This window comes from Schistocerca nitens, chromosome 9 (genome assembly GCF_023898315.1).
Source record: "Schistocerca nitens isolate TAMUIC-IGC-003100 chromosome 9, iqSchNite1.1, whole genome shotgun sequence".
In the NCBI taxonomy this organism is placed as follows: Eukaryota; Metazoa; Arthropoda; class Insecta; order Orthoptera; family Acrididae; genus Schistocerca; species Schistocerca nitens.
In genome coordinates, this window is record NC_064622.1 from 45,349,303 (window position 1) to 45,368,073 (window position 18,771).

Below are 18,771 nucleotides of genomic sequence, written 5' to 3' on the forward strand. Positions count from 1 at the left end.
TTATGTCTTAAATATTTCATAGTACATACAAACAAAACAGGAAAACAATCATACATACATAAAAACGGAAAATATGCACGGTCTAGGGTGTATAACGACAAGAAATGTGATCTTGTTTGTGTACAGCTTGTATGTTGTGTAGTTAATAGAGGCGAGAACTGAAGACTTTAATAGAGAGAAAATTTGATAAAATTAATATATCACTAGATAGAATTGCATAATTATTCGTAACATACGTAATTTTTATCTGGAAAATGTGCACTGTCTAATGTGTAACGACAAGAAAAGCGACCTGCTAACCTTACCTTGCCGGACACTTGCCAAGAAAAAAATGCGATAATCACCAGTAAGTAGTCACATAAATATAATTGCATAAGTGGTCATAAAATGTGTAAGTTCATCTGGAAAAATATGCACGGTCTGATGTGTAACGACAAGAAAAGCGACCTGCTAACCTTACCTTGCCGGGCACTTGCCAAGAAAAAATTACGATAATCATCAGTAGGTGTTCATGTGAATATAATTGCATAAGCGGTCATAAAAAATTAGGAAATGGCATTACAGTGTGATAAATCATAAAGTATTTTCATTCAATAAAAGGTTTGACGTTCGACACGTGGTGGTTCTCAAAGTTTCGACGTGTACTACATTGGGGTGAGGAATGCTGCCAATCCGATATGGACCTGCGTATAGAAGCTCAAATTTACTGCATCTACTCTTTCCTTTGTTGGATAAATAGTGTGTACATACTAATATCTTCTGTCCAATGTGAAATTCACGGCGTGTACAAACCTGTTTTTGCTGTCTTCTCCGGCGCTCTGCGGCACGTTTGATGTTGTTCAGCGCATTGTCAATTATTTCATGGTGTCGTAGTCGACGAGATGTAGGAAATGTTACTAATTCTTTAATTTTGTTAGGTGGTTCAACATTTTTCAGTATAACAGACGGAGATAGCATAGTAGATTCATTCGGTATGGAATTAATTACATCTTGGAATGAGAGTATGTGTGTGTCCCAATCAATATGTTTTTTATGGCAGTAAATTCTACACAGTTTACCAATTTCTTTCATTAATCGTTCACAAGGGTTCGAAGAAGCATGGCACCTGGATATATATATCGGAGAAATGTTTCTAGCTCGTAACATGTGTCCATATAGCAGATCGAAACTGTGGTCCATTGTCGGAAATTACTTTCAACACATGCCCTACATGAAATAGAAAATGTTTTACAAATGCTTTCGAAACAGTTTTAGCAGTAGCTTTGCGTAACGGAGTGAAGGTAACAAATTTTGAAGTGAGTTCAACAGCGACAAAGATGTAACAAAAACCTCTATTAGTTCTGGGAATCGGACCAAAAATGTCTACAGCGGCCATATGTCTCAATTTAACAGGTACAATGGGATGTAATGGAGGAATATGTGAAGTCGTATCTGATTTAGCTTTCTGGCAGATTTTACATGACGCTAAAACTCGTCTAATAAGCTTCTCCATGTTGGTAAAATAACAGTTCTGTCTCAGTATAAGAAAACATTTTCTAGCTCCGTAATGTGCGTAACTTAAATGAGTATACCAGATTAATTTGTTAACAAGTTCGTCAGGAATGCATAATAACCAATTGTTGCTGTCAGGATGAGAGCGGCGAAACAGAATGTCATTGCGTACAGTGTAATGGTTTCTAATGGTAACATTATTCCTATCTTGCCAAAGGTGTTTAATCTCTTTCCATACGTTGTCTTTATTCTGTTCTTGTGCTATGTCTTGTAATGACGACGAAATGAAATTTTCAAATGCAACTTGTTGAATGTACATGACGTTGAAATTTGCTTTGCAGAAGTTGGTTGCGATGTCTTGCTGATTGTTGTTAAGAGAACGGGATAGTGCGTCTGCTACAATATTTTGTATGCCGGGAATGTGAACAATTGTAAAATTAAATTCCTGCAGATAAAGTTTCCATCTACTTAATCTGTCGTGTGTAAATTTAGCGGAAAGTAAAAACTGTATCGCTCTATGGTCTGTATAAACGGTAGTGTGTCTTCCATAAAGAAAATGCCTAAATCTGGTAAAAGCCCATACAACACATAATGTTTCAAGTTCTGTAACAGAATAATTTCGTTCAGCAGGTGACACAATGCGACTCGCAAAGGCGATGTTTTTAATCACTGTACAACCATCTTCTTCAATTTCCTGAAAAATATGTACGCCTAAAGCGGTGTTAGAACTGTCGGTGGCAATAGAAAAATTTCTAGTAAGATCTGGGTGCGATAAAAGTGGTGCATTCAACAAATCATGTTTCAAATAACATTCTCGTGAAAAAGATTCTGCGTGTCAAAAGTATTGCTTGCGTTACTGGAATATGCAACCTGTACTGTATATGGTCAAATTCTATCTGACTTGTTATTATTTTCAAGAGGATACTCTGGCATTTCAACTATTTGTACTGTGCTGTTATTTCTTCCTGACGGATTACGTTCTGGATGATACCTACTGTCTGGTTCATTCATGATAATTTGTTGTGGCGGATGTTCTTGCTGCTGATAGATAGACTCTTATTAAATGTACGCTGAAAATTGTGCCCATTATTTTTACGTATGTCGTGACAGTCATTTCTATACGGCGCATTGCGATAGGAATTGAAATAGTGTGTTTTCTGTACGTACTGGTTTCCTTGTTGCTGTGCATTACTATTTGTTGGGGCCGACGCGATACGCGTACGCGGCGAAACATTAAAGCCTGGTTGACCTTGTACATTACATTGTTGGTTACGTATGCTAACCGGTTGGTTTTGTTGCTGTTGCGAAGAAAAACCTCTATTATTACTAAAAATGTGGTTCCTGTTGCTGATAATTTTACACATACTGATGATTATAATTTTTATCTGTTATTAAAATTGCGGCGGCAGTTGTCATTTCGGGAGTGTCTAATGAAAAATTGTCACTTTCGGTAAAAACTTATCATATCGGGTTTTCTTTACACTTTTCTTAATATTAGGTAGAGCAATAGTTAAAGAGCTGTTTTGATAGATATAAAGGATAGTAGAAGAGAAGGCAGCAGTGAAGAAAACTAAAGATGAAACAGCACTACTACGGCTCGGGGCCCTGTGCACGCTACGGCACATATTCATTAAAGTGTAATGAATCCCCTGAGATCGATTACGCGCTGAAAATAAATTTTAGCTTTTGCGTTACAGGCAATGCCGGTGAAAATTCAGAAGCAAATCGCTGTATCCATGCTAATTGTAGTTTCTGTATTACAGGCAATGCTATTGAAAATACAAAAACAAATTGTCATATACGGTTCAAAGCGTGTACCTGTGCTCTGTCATTTTTAAATACCTTAGATTTTTTTACAGATACAAATTGCTTATAATCAACGTTCTCGTCACTGAATGTGTGAACAGGTTCACGATTACAAAAGAATCTGTTTGTCTGTATCTTTTCGGATTTTAACTCCCATAGTTTTTCGGATTTTAAGTCGCATAGTCTCTGTAAATTGCTTAAGTTATACTGGCTGTGTGAGTATAACAAATGTTCGGAATGTGCCGTATGCTGTGACGTGTTAAACGCTGAAACATTTTTCATCTCTGTTACCTCTTGCTGTAAAGTGACAATTTTTTACGTAATGTATTATTAGACGAATCTATCTCACTGATCGTCTGCTGTAAATTTTGGAATTCAGGTGTTTGATTAAACGAAATCGGTGAAGTATCGTCTGACCTTCTGTCATTATTACTTTCAATAACGTCAATACGACTGGCCAATTCATCATATTTTTCAGTCAGTATTTTTACCTGATCATCGTTTTTAATGTCAGAAGCATTTATTTGTTTTTGTATTTTACGTGTGGTTTCGTTCAATTTTTTAACGTCAGCTTTGATGACATCGGAATCCTGTGTTAGTTCTAATTGTTCGAGTCTGTCGGTCACTGTTTGAAAATCTACTGTGTGTGTATCTGTTTTTGATTTAAGATCGGAAATTTCATCACGCAATTCGGTGTTCAACTGTTTGATGGTATTAATTTTGTCCAATACTGTAGCAATATTGTTGTCTACGTATGTTTTTGCTTTCGCAAACAGTTTACATCTATCTTCCTGTCTCTGTGCGGTAATTGTCTCCATAACTTGTCACTTTACTATATTCTGTTCCTGTATAAATTTACGGAAACGCGTTTCACTGTTTTGTAGGTATTGATTAAAGCGTTCGTCAATTTGACTGTTCTGTTGGTCGAATTTCGCATCTACTTTTGCATCCAGTGTGCGTGAAAATTCTGCTGACATTAATTTAAACTCCCCGCGTAACTGTGTTGTATTTTCAGAACATTGTTTACCGACTGCACTAATTTCGTCTCTAAGTGATTCTGTTGCAGCTGCTTGCGTATTCCTTAATTCTTGAGCAACAGATCTAATTTCTTCACTTCTTTTCCTAGCACAAGCCTCAATTTCCTCACGTAATTGTTCTTTAGTATCCTGACATTGCATGGCAACGGCTGTAATCTGTTCACTAAGCTGTCTGGAATTGTTGTCTAGTTTTTCATTAAGGTTGTCTTGTTTTTCATTAAGTTGTTTGTTCTGTTCACTAAGTTGTTTGTGATTGTTGTCTTGTCTTTCATTCTGTTGTTTGGAATTTTCATTAAGTTGTTTCAAATTTCCATTAAATTCTTGTCTGAGATTCTCGTTAAGTTGTATCATTAATGCTATGACTCGATCCATGTCAAAATTAGCTACTGTATTCTTTGTGCTGTTTAATGGCGTACCTGCAATTATCACGTTTTGTGTATCCATTTGGATATTCTGTGATTCTTGAAAAGGTTTTTCAATCGAATGTGCACTGTTGGTCACTAAATCGGAATCAAATAAATCTGTCGTACTTTGAGTACATTGTTCAATTTGTTAGAAATAATTGTCTGTTCATTACGTAAATTTTGCAAACCGGGTGTGTCAAACTGTGCAACGTTCATTGTAACAGAACGTGCCGCGTCATCCATTGTCGTTAAATTAACAGACGACACAATTGAACTTATTTGCTTATCACCAGGATCAAAATCAATATTAGTGGTCGGTACGCACTGATTGTCTACAATTAGGGGATTATCATCATTACATTGAGTGTCGCAAATACTATCGGTCAAATTATTCTAGTCGGCTATTTCACTCATTACACATGGCGATGTGCTGTTAACAGTTTTTCGCGGCATTTTTCACAAATAAAAATTAAGCACCAATGAAACAAGGACAATGCAAAAATTCAACAAACACAATTACAAGAAAGAGCAACAAATTGCCGATGATCTGTGAAAGAAAGAGTGACAAATTAGTAAATGCGTTGCACCAGATGCAAACTACGTTTAAATAAATAAGAGCAGATACATGACTACTTCTCAGAAGATTCACAAAGAAATACGATCCTGGCAGGGTCGCCAAATGTAACCTCTCCACACGAAATTTTGTTAAATGAAAATGGAAATGGAGCCAAGCGTAACCTCCCCACAAAAATTAAGGAATGAAAATTGACCATAAACCACACAATAATATTAATTAAATAATGAACCATGAACGAAATGTAATCTCCTAACAGAAATAATAGTATCTGGTAAATTTTATAAGGACAGCAGTGCTGACCTTCGGCCCTGTATTCTGAATAAAACAAGCAAAAATTCTTACCTCAATAAAACTGCAGTTATATATCTGCTCTTATGTATACATTCTTCGACACAGCTTCGTGCAATGCTGGCGTATATTTTTTTGGATTCTTGGAAGCAATGATAATGCATTGGAAAAATTCTTTAAATTGAAATGAATACTTTTCTTTAAAAAAAAGGTTATTTTATATTGTAAAAATTATTATTGGGGCATTTTTTTAACAAATTAAATTACAATTAACGTACATTATTAATTATGCGCAAGGCTGCTTCTTTACCTTCTACAACAATACTCATCCTCCAGAGTCCTGACCAGAGTCGCGAGCAGAGCACACAGCCGACGCATGCCGACTCCCGCCGACTACTAAGGTCCACTCGCTACTAAAGCCGGCCGACTACTATTGTATCCGACTGACTACTACTGCAGACTCGCGCAGACTGACTTCTACTGTCGACTCGCGCAGACTAGCGCAGACTCGCGACAAGCAATAACTAACAATAAACTACTCTCTGGTCAGAGATTCTGTCATGCCTCGCCCATCGCCGGCGAAGCATACACCTTACAAGCTTATAATGAAAATTTCCAGCCAGCTCGTAAATGCAACCAGAAATATTCACTTTTACTCGCAGAAACAGGACACTAAAGTCCTTTTCCTGTAACTATTTTCCCAATAATTTTGTTTTTGCTAAATCAGAGTTGAAATTAACTTTTTCTTTAAAACAGTTATATTTTTCTCTTATCATAGAACACGAACACAAGAAAAAGGGAGTCGAAGCTTAGCAGTCGAGGACTGAACAGCAGGGAGTGAAACAATGCGTTACACACACTTCTCCATCTACAGCTGTACAACAGATAACTTCATATTCGTTATATACTCGTACACTGTTCTTAGTTCTTTCGACCTTTTCGATCTCTATATTCTTTAAATATATATTTTTTAAATAGGATTTCCTTACGTTTGCTTATCGCTAGGAATCTTAGCACCGCATCGAAATATAAGAGTGATTACACTAGGCGTTCATCCAGTTAGTTCAACATGTCTCAAATGTATTCACATTATTTGCAATATCTCCGCCCCATCGCTGTCTACTAAGACTGCGTGATGTCCCAATGCATGCTGCAGCTGGCCAAGTAAGCTCACCGGACTTTATTATTTTATTTGGTGCCATTTACTGAAGACCTGCTGCCTAGTGACTAAGGCAGGCCGTGTTTTCACAACATGAAATTGTACATACACACAAGTATGTTTAGATATCATGTTGAACAAAGTGGGACTTGTATCAAAATGTTAGAAGTAGTCACAGTTGAGCTAAGGTAGCAGATTACAGAGAGTATTGTAAGGTGCTTAAAACTGTTATTAGGAAGGCAAAGAGTGTGTAGTCCGCAAATAGAGTAGCTAAATCATAGAATAAAATTAAAACCATATGGTTAGTCGTGAAAGAAGTGTCTGGTCGGCAGCACAAGGTCGACGATATAATATCAGTTCGTAGTAAAAATGTTTCTGTTACTGATAAATCAGATATATGTACAGTATTTAACCAAGTGTCTGGTCATCAGCACAAGGTCGACGATATAAAGTCAGTTCATAGTTAAAATATTTCTATTACAGGTAAGTCATGTATACGTACAGCATTTAACACTTCCTGAGCATTGCTGGTGAGGTAAATAAAAACTTAGTTTCTGCACGGAATCATATCCGAGATGGATAAGACGGAGTACCTAGCAGAATGTTAAAATACTGTGCTACAAAAGAATGGTCAGTTGCCTGAACGATTAAAGTCTCAGCAGTTAAACAGCTTTCTAAAAAGGGAAAGGGATACTGCAGACAAATTTAGACCTTTTTCTATGCCACCAGTGTTTGATAAAGGTATTGAAAAAAAGGCTGTGTATGTAACGATAATTGATCATTTTATTTCATATAATTTGCTATAAAATGTACATTTCGGTTTTAGAAGTGGTTTAACAACTGAAAATGTTGTATTTGCTTTTCTCTGTGAGGTACTGGATGGATTAAACAAAAGGTTTTCAACGCCAGGCATCCTTTTTTGTTTAACTAAGGCGTTTGATTGTGTTGATCTCAAAGTATTGCTCCAGAAATTGGATCAGTATGGAATAGGGGAGTAGCTCACAATTGGTTCACCTTTTACTTTAATAATAGCAAAATCGTCATTCTCTCGAATGCCGAGAATGGCCGTGGTGTGGGGTCTGAGTGGGGCACGGTTAGATAGGGGGTGCCTGACGGCTCAGTGCTGGGACTACTCCTGATCCTTATTTATATGATATGCCCTCTAGTATTATAGGTGACTCTAAAATATTTCTGTTTACTTATGACACTAGCTTCGTAGTAAAAGATGTTGTGTGCAACGTTAGCACTGTTTCAAATAGTGCAAATGAAAGGCATAAGTTCATAGTGTGTAGAAAATAAACTAATGCTAAATCATAGTAAGACTCACTTTTTACAGTTTGTAAGGGGTCTGTAGGCCCTTACTATAAATTTGCACTCGGCACAGGTCGATAGGGCAAACAATCGATTGTGTCGTGTTGCGAGAGCGAGTGTGGAGTTGAGCGAGTGCCATGTTGCGGGTAGAGGTGTGTGGAGGCAGTTGTTGTAATGCAAGGCTTTAACGGAGAAGGGAGTCGCCATCGCCGTGGTTAGACCCCTTTTTACTAGAAATAATACCGGGAAAGTGAAGAAGTATCATTACGGAAGTGGTCAGTGACATTTCTAGTGCCGATATTTTGGTTTCGCGTGTACCGCGCCGGCATCACCTTGGATTGCAGTGTTGGATTGCAGTGTTGGATGCAGTGATTGATTAGCGTGTGATGATAATGGAAAATGAAGAAGCCTGTGCTGAGATTAGCCGTAATTAGATATGTATGACGAAGGCAGTGGCTGTCTCCTCCTTTTTGTGTTTTCGAAATGAATATAGATTCGTAATTAGTGAAACTGTGTTGGTGTTTTTCTTGTTACCAGACATTTCATTATTACAGTATTGAGAAGGACGAACTGGAAAGTAACAACTTCCGTATCAGTCAATTCCGATTGCCAGCCCCATTAGGTACACGGTCACATTAATAATAATAATTGGGCTGCTATTCGACCAGATCAGGTCGGGATAAATAAACGGAGGTGTTACAAGTTTCTAACACACAATTCAACAAAACCCAAAGTTTTAATTTCACAGAATGGCCTTGTTATTAGTGAAACTGAAAAGTTCAAATTTCTGGGTGTTCAGATAGATAGTAAACTGTTGTGAAAGCCCTCGTTCAGGATCTTGTTCAAAGACTTAATTGCGCCATTTTTACTATTCGAACGGTATCTGAAGTGATAATTCGAAGCGAAGAGTAGTATGCTTTGCTTAATTTCATTCGCTTATGAAGTATGATATTATACACTGAACCGCCAAAGAAACTGGTATAGGTAAGCGTATTCAAATACAGAGATATGTAAATAGGCAGAATACGGCGCTGCGATCGGCAGCGCCTATATACGAGTGAAACAAGTTAGATCGTTTACTGCTGCTCCAGTTGCAGGTTATCAAGATTTAAGTGAATTTGAACGTGGTGTTATAGTCGGCACGCGAGCGATAGGAAACAGCGTCTCCGAGGTAGCGATGAAGTAGGGATTTTCCCATACGACCATTTCAGGAGTGTACCGTGAATATCAGGAATCCGGTAAAACATCAAACCTCCGACATCGCTGCGGCCGGGAAAAGATCCTGCAAGAACGGGACCAACGACGACTGAAGAGAATCGCTCAACGTGACAGAAGTGCAATCCTCCCACAAATTGCTGCAGATTTCAGCAACAAGTGTCAGTGTGCGAACCATTCAACGAAACATAATCCGTATGGGCTTTCGGAACCGAAGGCCCATTCGTGTATCCTTGATGACTGCACGTCACGATTCTTTACGCCTCGCCTGGACCCGTCAACACCAACGTCGGACTGTTGATGAGTGGAAACATGTTGCCTGGTCGGACGAGTCTCGTTTCAAATTGTATCGAGCGGACAGACGTGCACGGGTATGGAGACAACCTCTTGAATCCATGGACCCAGCATGTCAGCAGGGGACTGTTCAAGCTGGTGGAGACTCTCTAATGGTGTGGGGCGTGTGGATGTGGAGTGATGTGATACATCTAGATACGACTCCCACAGGTGAAACGAACGTAAGCGTCCTGTCTGATCACTTGCATCCATTCACGTCCATTGCACTTTCCAACGGACTTTAGCAATTCCAGCAGGACAATGCAACACTCCACACGTCCATAATTGTTACAGTTTGGCTCGAGGAACACTCTTCTGAGTTTAAACACTTCCGCTGGCCACCAAACTCCCCAGACATGAACATTATTGAGCATATCTGAGATGCCTTGCGATGTGATGTTCAGAAGAGATCTCCACCCCCTCGTACTTTTACGGATTTATTGAGAGCCCTGTAGGATTTTTGCAGACATTAGTCGAGTCCATGCAACGTCGTGCTGCGGGACTTCTGCGTGTTCGCGGGGGCCCTACACGATATAAGGCAGGTGTATCAATTTCTTTGGTTCTTCATTGTATTCTGAGGTAACTCTTCCCATTCTCAAAGCACAGTTTCGGCTCAGAAACTGGCGTTTGGGCCAATAAGTTCGCTAACTTGTTGTCAACCCCTCTGCGTTATTCTGGGTACTCTCACATTCCCCTCTTAGTGTATATATTCTTTACTGTATTTCTTGTTAACAATATTGCCTTATTCCCAAGGATTGGCAGCTTTCACTCAGCTATTACTAGGCAGAAATTTAATCAGCATTTGGATCACATTTCCTTGATTCTTGTGTAGAAATACGTGCAGTATACTGCTGCATCGATTTTCAATAAGCTACCACAAGGAATCAAAAATCTTAGCAGTAATCCACGCGCTTTCAAATCGAAACTGAAGAGTTTCCTAATGGGTCCCTCCTTCTATTCCTTGAAAAATTAAGCTGATTCCTGAGTTATATTGTTGACTGCGTTTACATAAACTTATGGCTTGTCGTTTTTTTTTTGGGGGGGGGTTTATAAACATTTTGTTTTATCTGTTATTATTTTTATGTTGTAATTTCGTGTACTGACGTGTTCCATAACCTTGGAGATTTGCTTCTCAACTTGATCCTAAGGAACTAGATGTGTAAAGTAAAATAAACTACTAGAACTAATACTACTACTACTATCACTGGTACTCGCCATCCGAGGACGAGTGCCTCAGTTAATGCTACGTCGAGGTGAGGTTACCCCACACGACGAGTGCTGTCGTCCGTTTCTAAATTTCTCTTAGAATCTTATATTACTGTCTAGTGAACAACTGTTTTCGTGGCACTCCGGTGACTGTAAATTTATTCTTTATTTTGTGTTTGTCCACCTCTGCCTGTACCGTTGTCGTCTGATTTGCTTCCACTGCTACTGTCGTCAGTCACGTTAGGACTGTATACTGCCGGCCGTTGTGGCCGAGCGGTTCTAGGCGCTTCAGTCCGAAACAGCGCTGCTGCCACGGTCGCAGAATCGAATCCTGCCTCGGGCATGGATGTGTGTGATGTCCTTAGGTTAGTTATGGTTAGGGGACTGATGACCTCAGATGTTACGTTCCATAGTGCTTAGAGCCATTTTGACTGTATACTGTATACACTGAATCATTCGTGGCCTGTGCTCGTTGCCGTCCTGTAGTCTTGTCACTGCAACTACTCGTTATACAGTGCTCTTGACATTATGTCTCCACAATGTTGAGGTCGGTTTGTAACCTCCCCCTCACTTATCGACCTTAATGACAGTGAAAAATTAAACCGCGTGTACCTAATGGGAAATTTGGGAAAGCAATCGTCACCGAAGTTAATCTGTCGGTAAAGAGGGAGGAAAGGGTTACATCTAATTGAAAGGAAAAATGCAAATGAAACTGGTGGAAATTAATTTTGAAAAGGGGTAAAGTTAATAGAGAAAGTAAATGTGCGGCCGTTACGTCAACAATTAACTAGCGGTAATTAGATATGTGAGATTTGGGGGAAATCACGGTCGCCAGTCCTAAGGACAATTACTATAGTAACTGAAAAAGAAAGGTTATTACACATATAATTAGCACTAGAAGCGTGGCAACTGAAGGTTGACACGTGTAGTGTGAAAACTGAAAGTTTGTCAGAAGTAATAAATTTCGCTACACTCTGACTTAATTTAGCAAAAGAATTAATAAAACCGGAAAATCGAAAGTTAATTTAATGACTGAAGTTAATAGTGAGCTTTCTTTCTGAAGCACATCGAAATCCAGCAGAATACGGTTAGTCTTGGACTACCTCAACAATCATTTCAAAAGCAACTTGACTCTACGCAATTTAGAAACAAGAGATTTAACTTTGAACTTGAATTAAATGATTCTGAATAATTAACAATAATAAAATTTAGTACGTACCAAGCTGAGCTGCAGTCACAGGTAAGCTAAAATATGCTAACAAAACTCGCACTCTTAATTTGTGCTTGTGTAATCTAACTATTGTAGCCAGCTATGCTTTAACTGCACTTTGAAACTAAAGTAATGAAATGCAATGGTAGTACTTTAATGCTGGCGGCTGAATTTCAACGACACTCGGTTTCATTTCGGAAAAGGAAGGGACCCTGCTTGGTAATGCAATTGGGACAATGAGCAACAAAGGTTCATGCTAAGTTGCTGTAATTTTGCGAGGCAAATGGAACAATTTGAAAAGCTGAGGTCTGCCATACAGTTCTGAAACTTTACGTGCTTTTAGTCTTCCTTGTTGGTTGATTGAAGGTTTGAAGCCGTCGATCGAGGAGGTGGCGACAGTCACTCATTGTCGGCCGTCGCTGTTGCAGAAGCTGGATGTTGGCGCGCCTTCTTCTCGACACGGTCACCAAACGAAACGGGCTCTTGATGTGCGCCGGCTAATGCTTCCCGTCCGCGACACCGTGCCAGAAACTAACATAGCAAGTCGAGCGCAATTACATGCTGCGAAACCCCGAAAGCGCGGCAACTCGCGGGAGCGTCACACCACACACCTGCTCCACTCGCTACTCCAGCCAGACCCCAACTGCCCTGCCCGCGCTCCACGCGGCAGAGTTAACACTACCAAAGATCCTACACACTTTGATTCTTCACACGACCTATCGATGTAATCGTTCGATAGCAGTTTTCCCTAGGCAAGACCCAGCGTAAAAATACAAATAATATTTACGAAACAAACCAATTATACATCGACATAAATGCATATATAAATAGTAAACCAATTACAATATATAAAGGCACAGAAATGTCATATATTCAGGTAACAAATTAAGGAAAAAACTTACAGTACAATAGATGGAAATAGGCGGATATGCATTTCCGGCGTTACAGGTTCACAAGGTCTGTTCTCTAAACCATTCATTGTTTTACGTCGTCGTGCGAGTGTGCTACTAGCCTCTCCTGCGACCGGCTGTCACAGTTTACCAGTGTGTGTTCTGCGGCCCCTCTCTCTCTCTCTCTCCATATAGCGATGTTTCTACACGGAATATGCAGGGGGAATGGGCGGTGGCTGGATAAGAAATGAACATTGCTCCGGCTGGGATTGACATACGTATTTCATCCTGAGTCGCTTTCTTATGTTGGGGAAGAATGCGTGTGCCTAAGGGCATTTTGGCAGTTGTCTCTCTCCGTTTGCCATAATGGTTCGTATTTCCTCCCCTCAGGGGTCTCTCACTGTGCCTGGTCTGCCCTTTTTCAGCCATTATGTTGCTGAGCGATACGTATTATTGCTGTCGGATATGTATCGATCACCACGCATAGTGCCTCCATTGGCATGGTGCGCAGCTCGTGGTCTCGCGGTCGCGTTCTCGCTTCCCGAGCACGGGGTCCCGGGTTCGATTCCCGGCGGGGTCAGGGCTTTTCACCTGCCTCGAGATGACTGGGTGTTTGTGTCGTCCTCGTCATTTCATCATCATTCCTGAAAGTGGCGAGTTTGGGCTAAACAAAGGTTTGGAATTTGTACGGGCGCCCCACAAACCAAACATCATCATCATCATCATCATCCACTGGCATGGTGCTGAAAGCCCTCAATAGCCGCAGAAGCACATTCCTTTGTATTAGCTGCTGTTCAGTCGGTATCAGTAAAACATATTGTTGACCGAAGAGTCTTATTACAATTACGGTAATCTGTAGTTAACTGTGGTGATCCTGGTAGTAACGTGCCTGCCCTTTCTGTAGTTCTTTTGATGTATTGATTGAAGTTAATTTCTGGGCCAGGCATATATCCAAGTATCTTGTAACCACGTTTCTTTTTATTCTATATCTGTCTTTGCAAGTTCCCTTCCAGCATAATTCAGAAGGTTTTATTTGCCGTGATCATGCGTCTACTACTCAAACAGCTGTTCGTGGTTTACAGTACTGCTCATGTTTTCCCTTCAGGCTGCTCTTTCGAGGTAGCCGCCAGCACAACAAGGATGCTGTCAGTAAATGCAAGTACTCCTTCTGTGCCGGGCCCCACTTCGTACACCCCCGTGGTGTTTGCCCCGCCCTTGCCTTCGGCTCGAATTGACACAGGGCCCGAAGGACTCAGTCCCACCGGAGGCCTTCCGCCACCGCTTTCTTTCCATCCTTGCCACGTATCAGGGTTCTGGCGTTGTTTACACTGACGGTTCGATGGTTTCTGGTCGTGTCAGTTATGCTCTCACTCTAGGGGACCGTTACGAACAACGCTCATTGCCGGCTAGCAGCAGCGTTTTCACTGCCGAGCTGGTCGCCATCTTTCGTACCCTAGAGTATATCCGCTCCTGCTCAGGCGAGTCATTCGTTATCTGTAGCGACTCCCTGAGCGGTTTACGAGCTATCGACCAGTGTTTCCCTCGCTCTCGTCTCGTCTGGTGATGGCTGTCCAGGAGTCCCTCCATACTCTTGCCCGTTGCGGCCGCTCTGTGGTCTTTGTGTGGACCCCTGGTCATGTCGGCATCCCGGGCAATGAACATGTTGACCGCCTGGCCAAACAGGCCACCAGTGAACCATTGGCCTCCCGGAGACTGATTTGCGAGCAGTCTTACGCCGCAAAGTTTTCGCGGTTTGGGACGCTGATTGGTGCGATTTGACCACACCTAATAAACCCCCTGCTGTCAAGGAGACGACGACTGTGTGGCGGTCATCCATGCGAGCCATTCGCAGGGACTCAGTTGTCCTTTGTCGGCTCCGCATTGGCCACACAAGGCTGACGCACAGATATTTACTGAGCCGTGAGGACCCGCCTCTCTATCGCTGCGGGGCGGCTTTGACAGTGGTCCACATTTTGTTGGCCTGTCCGCTTTTAGCTGTGCTCAGGCAGACATTTCCGCTGCCTGATATACTCCCTGCCCTTTTAACAGATGACACTGCCGTGGCAGGCTTAGTTTTGCGTTTTATTCGGGCAGGGGGCTTTTATCACTTAATCTAGGTGGTTTTTTTTTGTGTTGAGTCTGGTCTTTGGCCTACGATTTTAGACTGCGTTTTTAGTGTGTTTCTCGGTGGTTGGCTTTTCCTTTTTTTGTCTCTATGGTCGGCCAACCACTGTCACACTCTGTGTGATTTTAATTCCTTTTGTCTGGTCTCTGTCTAAGTCTTTCTTGTCCTGTGTTGTCTGTCGTCTTTTCCATTGTTCGTTTTTATTCTTTGTGGGTGTTTGAAGGTTTTGGAAAAAGGGACCGATGACCGTAGCAGTCTGGTCCCTTCAATCCCACAAACCAACCAATCAATACTTCTGTGCGATTGCCCCCTACCATTATTGGTAGGAGAGGTTAATGGCAATATTCCAGGAAACTGTCCCGTAGATAGATCCCTGCGACCATCCCTTAGTGATCTTCCTGACCACCTTACCATTCCCCGCCCGCCACTCGGCGCCCGTATTCCAGTGATAGCCAAGAAGATCGCTGTCTAGCGCCGTCGGCAGTTGCAGGTCTCGAAGGCGTGCAAACATCGCGGGTCACGATAAACTGTGGAATCCCCCTGCTGTATCTATTAGTAAAGCTATTGTGTATTTCTTTTCTGTCCCGTTTACTCTTAGAATTGATTAACCTCGTTATAAGTCGCTGACCTAACAGAATATTAGTAACAGTAGAACTTGAACCAGACGACGATGTGCTCCTCCGCCGCTGACAAGAAATGAAGGCAGTGAAACGGTGTGTGCAGTCGGTAGTATGAAGATCTGTATTTAAGACCTACAGACACCTGGAATGAACCTGTGGTGCGGGCTTTACCAGCAGAAACTTTATAGTACTGATACTCGCAAGCCGGCCGCTGTGATCGAGCGGTTCTAGGCCATTCAGTCCGGAACCGCGCTGCTGCTACGGTCGCAGGTTCGAATCCTGCCTCGGGCATGGATGTGTGTGATATCCTTAGGTTAATTACGTCTATGTAGTTCTAAGTCTATGGGACTGATGACCTCAGATGTTAAGTTCCATAGTGCTTAGAGCCATTTGAACCATTTTGATACTCGCAAAAATTGCACACTACAGCAATTTCATAACTACAAGATAGGGTCGCATTTAAGACACGCGCCCTGAGAGTTCCGTACAAACTGAATTATCTATATAGATGATTCATTTACATGTTTTGGTGAGAGAGTCTGCGAGTATCAAAATATGTGACATAAATGGCCGTATATTTTGATTCCACTAACTTGAAGCTTAAATTATTTGCACCGCCAAAGGACCATAGACCTCCATATTGGACATAATTTTCAGTTTGGTACATCTGCCCGTTCCTGAGAAAAAGGGGTCTTAACATACAGACAGCAAAGAATTCCTATGACGGTTCCCTTTTTACTGGCTGAGCTTTTGGGCCCTAAAAATAAAATGGACTGCAGTCATTAAAATAATTAATACAGTCTATTAAAATCGCTAAGAACCACTATAAAAAAGAAACAAGATATTTATGGCCATAAAAAACCGATGTTTGAATTAAAGAAAAAGTATTGTAACTACAAACGAACATGTTGGTTTAGCGAATGCAAGATAACGTAGGAGATGTTTCAATAAATCAAATTTTTCTTACATTGAATTTAAATACATTCTTTTCTTCTTCTCCTTCTTCCTCTACAGACCTTATGTGCCTTGGTCTCCTCAACAATCTGCCTCCGTACCTCTATATTTCTCTTCCATCCTCGGGTCTCCATCTTGACGTCAGCCAACACGATCCAACCATGTTGATGCACCTTGGTCCCCTCAACAGTTTGCGTCCATCTCTCTCTTTCTTTTCCATCCTCGGATATTCATCTTCGTAATGTCAGCCACCTTGGTCACCTCAACAGTCTGCCTCCAAATCTTTCTATCTTTCTCTTCCATCCTCGGATCTCCATCTTGGTAATGTCAGACAACAGGGTCCAACCAGCTTGATATATCTTGGTCTCCTCAACAGTCTACCTCCATATCTCTTTTTCTTTCTCTTCCAACCTCGGATCTCCATCTTGGTAATGTCGACCAATAGGATCCAACTATCTTGTACTTGGTTCTCTCTGCCTTCTCGCGGAATACAATTTGTCTTTCTTTATTCGTTTGGGTATCCTGTCTTCCGCCATCTCTCCTTATGTGCTAACCAGCGTATTCCCTGAGATTTAATAAATTTTACTATATCTTTCCCTTATATAACTTGTTGTATTTCATTACTGTACCTTACTTTCCAGCCCTCTGCTTCTCTCACAGCCCATATATATTTCGTAGAGTTTTCTTTCAAATGCCGTTAGATTGTTTATAGCCGCTTCTTTCATCTGCCACGTTTCTGACCATGTGTAGCAACAACTGGTCATACAAGGAAATAGTATACTCATTCAGATATATTACTTTGCCAGATAATTACAAATGAAAGTTTTAAATAATGTTGTTGGCTAATTGGTTCGAGCTAACATTTCATACTAATGAGGTTACGTATAACAACTTCATAAGTTAGTTGTCTTAGAATACCACTTCCAATACTGACAAGGACAACGCTTCAGACAGGGTCAACAGATTCGTCTCACATTTGACAAGTCGCTTGTGTACCGCCTAAAATGAATCACTCTTAAGACATTTAGGTGAAAACACCCCCGCTTTTGTGAAAATCGCGCCTAAAGTTCATGACGTGCAACCGACTCAGAATTGACGGGTTCGACAGATAATTGAAGATTAAGCATTTTTTCATCATATATGTGGTACGCCAACATTTATTAAATCGAGGAAAAGAACTGTTACAACTGTCACTTATGTACCTATCAGGTAAATGCGGTGCAACGAAAGCACGGACGTCGTAGCGACCAAGGCATCTGGCTGGGGATGACAGAACCCATGTTCGATTCCCCGATGCATTCTGTAGTTTTTTCCCTTTGTACACTCCTGGAAATGGAAAAAAGAACACATTGACACCGGTGTGTCAGACCCACCATACTTGCTCCGGACACTGCGAGAGGGCTGTACAAACAATGATCACACGCACGGCACAGCGGACACACCAGGAACCGCGGTGTTGGCCGTCGAATGGCGCTAGCTGCGCAGCATTTGTGCACCGCCGCCGTCAGTGTCAGCCAGTTTGCCGTGGCATATGGAGCTCCATCGCAGTCTTTAACACTGGTAGCATGCCGCGACAGCGTGGACGTGAACCGTATGTGCAGTTGGCGGACTTTGAGCGAGGGCGTATAGTGGGCATGCGGGAGGCCGGGTGGACGTACCGCCGAATTGCTCAACACGTGGGGCGTGAGGTCTCCACAGTACATCGATGTTGTCGCCAGTGGTCGGCGGAAGGTGCACGTGCCCGTCGACCTGGGACCGGACCGCAGCGACGTACGGATGCACGCCAAGACCGTAGGATCCTACGCAGTGCCGTAGGGGACCGCACCGCCACTTCCCAGCAAATTAGGGACACTGTTGCTCCTGGGGTATCGGCGAGGACCATTCGCAACCGTCTCCATGAAGCTGGGCTACGGTCCCGCACACCGTTAGGCCGTCTTCCGCTCACGCCCCAACATCGTGCAGCCCGCCTCCAGTGGTGTCGCGACAGGCGTGAATGGAGGGACGAATGGAGACGTGTCGTCTTCAGCGATGAGCGTCGCTTCTGCCTTGGTGCCAGTGATGGTCGTATGCGTGTTTGGCGCCGTGCAGGTGAGCGCCACAATCAGGACTGCATACGACCGAGGCACACAGGGCCAACACCCGGCA